Below are 5,860 nucleotides of genomic sequence, written 5' to 3'. Positions count from 1 at the left end.
ACGTCTGTTAGTCTATAAGGTGCCACAGGATTCCTTGCTGCTTTTACAGATCCAGACTAACATGGCTACCCCTCTGATAAATGCTACATATATGGTCTTTAAAGAGCTGTGCCTGGTGGACATAGAACAAAAGATTGGTGGATTAAATACTGGCCCTATTGAAGTCAACAGTAAAACTCCCATTGACTTCACTGGAGCCAGTATCTAACCCAATACACTTCTACCCCGATATAATGTGACCCGATAAAACACTAATTTGGACATAATGCGGTAAAGCAGCGCTCCAAGGGGGCAGGGCTGCGCACTCCTGTGGATCAAAGCAAGTTTGATATAACGCGGTTTCACCTATAACGCCGTAAGATTTTCTGACTCCCGAGGACAGCGTTATATCGAGGTAGAGGTGTACATGCAAATCATTTTAGCGCCTTTCAACATTACCAGCTTTAAGAGGCGCTAAGGAGCCCAGAATAACACAGCTGACCCTATTAAAAATAACCATGGTTTACATGTGGTTGTGGCCATACCATGTTGTAACCCTAGTCTACAATGCAATTAAACACCTGCAGCTGGCCTGTGCCAGTTGACTTAAGCTCATGGGGCTGTAAAATTGCAGTGTGGATATTTGGGCATGGGTTTGAGCCTGGGCTCTGAGAACTTTCCCCTCATGGGGTCCTAGAACTCAGACTTCAGCCTGAGCGTGAACATCTACATTGCAATGTTACAGTTCCGCAGCCTGTGCCAGCTGACATGGGCCAGCCAGGGGTGTTCAGTTGCAGTGTAGACATACCCTGAGAGACTTGGGCTCAGCTTGGCCTCTACCTAATTGACTGCCTCCCCAGTGATGGGTTTTGAGGCTAGGGATGAGGTAATCGCCTGAACACCACCTGAGTCTTAGTAATCCAGGCTTCCAATAGGAGGGAAACTGTTCAGTCAGATGAGAGACACCTGCAGGAGGTCCAGGGTCTAAGAAGACCTGGGAGGCGATTCTCCACACCAGCTAGCTGGAAAATGCTGGCTGGAACTACTATAATGAAGGATGGAAGCGGACCGGGACAGAGGCAGCAGGCCCTGGATTTTGGGGAAGAAACTGTGGGGTCCGGTAAGGAGCTGAATGAACTGTACAGTCTGGAAGAGCCTGGTTTTCATTTGAGTTGACACTGAACTGACATTTTAATAAGCCACACTCCCAAGAAGGGAGCCAATGATCAGGCTGTGCTATTACTGGAGAGCCCAATAAGGGGAAACTGCAACAGCTGATCTTCCTGATGTCAGACCAGGTAAACTCACCCTTCTACAAGATCTTAAATGCATCCTGGCTTTTGTAGCTGTTAAAATGCTGTTCTGTCCCGAAAAGAGATTCCAGCAAGAATGGCATGGTGATTCCATATATATTGATTCTTAGTCCAGATTAACCATGCTCCATTTGTGAATACAAAGCTGGATCTTCTACTTGCCAGTCTTGCACACCTAAATGTGAGGCATTTGATCCTAGCAAGCCCCTGCCAGGTGTGTGCCATGCAGGTGCTTGTAGCGCTGCACAAGTATTGCCAGCACTGATGCAAATGCACTTGCTTGGAGCAACAATGGCCACTGTTGAATCCTGTTTCAGGTGTGTGACCACTGGGTGTAATGTTTTCCTGTACTGTGTACTTTCTTGTTTTGAGCTATTTGCAGCTTCTGTAACTTGAGGCATATGAGTTTTCTGCCCAATAAGGTATAATGCAGCAATATTAAGACTTAAAAATAGACTGCTTGTATGTGCTATGGAGGCCATGTAATTTTGTGAAATACCTACTACTATATACACTGGAAATCGCTTATCTACAATGAATAATGCAGTCCCCTCTCCAGGTGTGGAATGCTACTTCCCCACATCCCAGACTGTAGGATAGGAACTCGCAGCATTGTAGGGGGTGCTCAGTGGGAGCGTGCTGAACAGGTTCTGCTGAGCTGCTTTAAGTTAGAAAAGTGCAATTGCTTAATGCAGACAAAATCTGAGAATCAAGCTGGTTTCCTTTCTCATACGTTGCCAGTTCAATAAAAAGGCTAAGTGAGGCCCTGGGAAGGGAGAGGCGGGGAGAAAGGAACAAATAAATGCCACATGAGAAATGCTAGTCACATTGATTAGTATACTTCTAGATACCACAGTGGTGAGGGAAATATAAGAACCAATATGCAATCCTATTGCGTACCTATCATGCTCTAAGTGACACCTCTGCAACCCTATTACTTTCCATAGCTAGCACCGGTGTCACTGATTGGAACTTGATAGGCTATTTTTGATGATGCAAAAAAGGGAACAGAATCCAGCTCCCTCCTCTGCAGCTGTGTTGGCTCCTACAGGACTATCGGATCCAGAGCAGTAATGGTTTGTTGGAGTTCCCAAGGTTAGCAGATCTGGCCCTGAATACAACCAGAGAGCAGAGCTGTTCTGTGAGAGTGTCAGTTCTATGTTGCCACTTTTTGGATGGTCCCCTTGGGCTTTTTGTAGAAGTCAGCCCTGGTGTGTCTAGCCAAAGTTTCTATTCCAGTCCTACAGCAGGCTACTGGCCTCCCCTGTGGCTGCATTAGCATGGTACTGTGTAGCCTGTTTGAAAAGTGCTTTGTGATGAAAAGTTTGGCACATAACATCACAGAAAGTTTAGATTCTGGGGACAGTTTGTGGGCAGACACTATATCTGCTGATCCTGTAGATTTCCCCTACAAGAAAATTCCCCTTGTTCCACCATGGCCAGTGACTTCTGCCTGCATATTCAGCCACGGATTGTTGCAAGTGACTGAGTAAACCATACACCTAGTACCATATAAGAGTTTTCTCCAAATCGTTTCCAGAACAAGCTGCTAAAGGACCAAAGTGCTGCTGGAGATGTGCTGAGGGCCAAGGAAGTGGCAGCCTGTGTCAAAGTGGGGGTGCAAGGAGTATCTTCCTAATATCACTGCCTGAAAATTGCCTCCTGCATGATTACAAAGAGTGAGTGACCTGGAGGACTGGAAAGATGTTAGGTCCATCACTGAGTGTTGTGGAGAAAAATTAGCACCAAGGGAGCTACATTTGTGTGCAACATTTGTTGTTAATCCCTCCTTCCACTGCCCATGTGCTACTGTTGGCCCATGCATGGATATGTTGGCTCATGCTCGGATATGTGAATCTGCCGCACAGCTGCCTGGCAGCGTGATCCAGCTGCAGAATGCACTCGGTGGCAGTAGTTTTTGTACATTTATATCAGTACTGATGTCACCCAGTCCTTAAAGCCAAGAGATTAATGGGACATGGATGTGGAGGGCTTGGTTCTCTTTTATGCAAAGGCCATTTATGATGCTTTGGCAACGTAAAGGGACAGGGCTGGATTAAGCTTTTGTGGGCCTGGTGCATAACACATTTGTGGGCCCCCTTGGGAGCAATGGAGCATGGCGTGGGGAGATCAGTCCCTGGAGTGAGGAGCCGGCCAGGGTCATGTCATGGCTGGGGTGGCCCCGCTCCGCCCAGCCAAGTGCGAAGGCACTATTTACAAACTGGCAGTTGCCAGATGCACAATGGTCTGCCCAGCCCTGTGCTGCCAGCCTGCCCCTTCCCCTCGGAGGTGGGCCCATGCCGCGCCACACATCCCACACACACACCAGAACCCCGCCCCCAATTCCCTATGGCCAGAGGCCCCCCACCCCGGACCCACTATGCCCAGCACCCCCCTGACCCACCCACAAATGCACAGCGCCCTGTACAACACCACCCCTGCCCAGTGCCTTCCTGCCCACAGCTCCACCACAACTGCCCAGCACCCCACACAGAACCCCCACTCTCTAGTGCCTCAACACACACACAGATCTTTCCCACCCCCTCAGAGCCCAGCACCCCCACCACCCAGATCCTCCAGAGAGATACTCCCCCATGCCCTGCCTCCTGGCTGCACTCACTGGCCCTGCTGGGAGGTGACTGTGTCTGCTGGGCTGAGCCGGCAGTGCAGCCAGAGCTGGTCCCGGGACAGAGAATCGCTCCAGCCTCTCGGGAGTGGCACAATCAGCCAGGCCAGGGCCTGCCCCAGCTGGGCTCCTTCAGGACCCACTTGCCTGGAGCAGCCCAGCCAAGGTCCCCCTCTCCCATCTCTCAGTCCCATCCCACCCCCCAACTGGCTGAGACTGGCCGGGCTTCTTCACCTGTCCCAGGCGGCTCAGCTCTGGGGAGACAGGTGTGGCCCCACAGGTGGAGGGGAAGCAGAGACTGCCCGGAGCTGGAGGTGCACTGGGGACTGGCCAGGGGGCAGAGAGAAGCCGGTGAGTGGGGCCAGAGGGTGGAGAGGAGCGGGTGGGGGTGGGGGAGCCAGTGGGGTCTCGGGGCGCAAGGCAAGCAGAGCAGGCTGGGGCCCCTTCTGAGCCTGGGCCCAGCTCCATGGCACCACTGGCGCCATTGTAAACCTGGCACTGTAAAGGGGTCTTAAAGTAGGTGGAAATGCCCTGAGAATGCCCTCGGTATAGATGGCTTCCCTGGCCTAACGCATACCAGAGCCAGGCAGTGCCCTGCACAGCTCGAGTATCGACCCATGGCCTGGCCGTGGTTGGCTCAAGTCAGCTGACTCAGGTTGCGGGGCTAAAAATTGCTGTGTAAATGCTAGGGCTCGGGCTGGAGCCCTAGTTCTGGGACCCTCCACCCTCACCGGGTCCCAGAGCTCAGGCTCTAGCCTGGGCATCTACACACAGATTATTTTTTCCAGCCCCTAACCTGAGCCCCATGAGCCTGACTCAGTTGAGCCGAGCCAGCTGTGGGTATTTTATCCCAGGGTAGACATAGCTAAAGCCATCTTTTCCCTTTGCTGTGCCTGCCCCAAGTGCTGGAGCAGAGTGACTGAAAATTAGGCAGTGGCGTAGCCAGGTAGTGGTGTGGCTTGGCTGGCGATGTGCAATAAACAGCGCTGCCAGCTGTGCTGGAGACTGGAGTGGGAAGTCAGAGAGGCTTTGCAGCCCTGAGGCAAATGCCTGCAGTGAGTCTTGCGTGCCCCTGCCCCACAATCTCTGGCCTGCGATCCTCATTTATCTAAACTCCACCTCATAGCGTCCCCAGACCCATCCAATCCCTTGGCTGAGTGGGAACCTCTTGAGTTGGTAAGGCTTACCCTCCCCACACCAATCTTCACCATGCACCATGCTGTTTCTTGTTTGTGTGTGTGTATGCAACAATGACAGGAGGAGGAGTATATCTGTGTGTGTGTGTGTGTGTATAGATATATATATCTACACACACACTCCTCCTCCTGTCATTGTTACATTGTGTGTTTCTCCAGTGGGTGGAATGGGAAAATCCTTCTCATCTGTTTGAAACTGTGACTTATTGCTGATTTATAGCAGCATTATATTGGATTTTCCATGCTTATGTCCGGGAATTAATTATGTGAGATGGGAACCTATTTCCCACCTTGTTCTTAGAAGATTCCGATGACATTTACACAGGTTTATTGCTTAGGGCACCTTTTATGCGAATGAACTGGTGCGGCTGGGAGGGAGGGGTGTGTGTGTGTGTGTGTGTTCATATCACTGCCCCATACTGGAGAGGATTTGAACGGCACACCTTTGTTTTATGGTTCCTGTACTGTACTGTCAAGTGCTAAATGAAGATTTTCCTTTAGCTCAAGTGATAGGGGCCTGTGCTTTGTGGAGTGGGGGGGGGTCTGAGTTCTATCCCTGCCACGAATGTGACAGCCATGTGCTGCTAAGTGGCATCCCATTTATCAAATGAGAATCTCAAACAAATTGTCTCTTAATCCTCCTAACCATCCACCTGAGGTAGGTAAGAATTATTAGACCCAATTTACAGATGGGGAAATGGAGGCACAGAGATGAAGTGAATTGCCAAAGGTCACCTAGTGAGTAG

The sequence above is a fragment of the Chelonoidis abingdonii genome, chromosome 5 (genome assembly GCF_003597395.2).
Source record: "Chelonoidis abingdonii isolate Lonesome George chromosome 5, CheloAbing_2.0, whole genome shotgun sequence".
In the NCBI taxonomy this organism is placed as follows: Eukaryota; Metazoa; Chordata; order Testudines; family Testudinidae; genus Chelonoidis; species Chelonoidis abingdonii.
Note: the sequence above shows the minus strand (reverse complement) of the source record.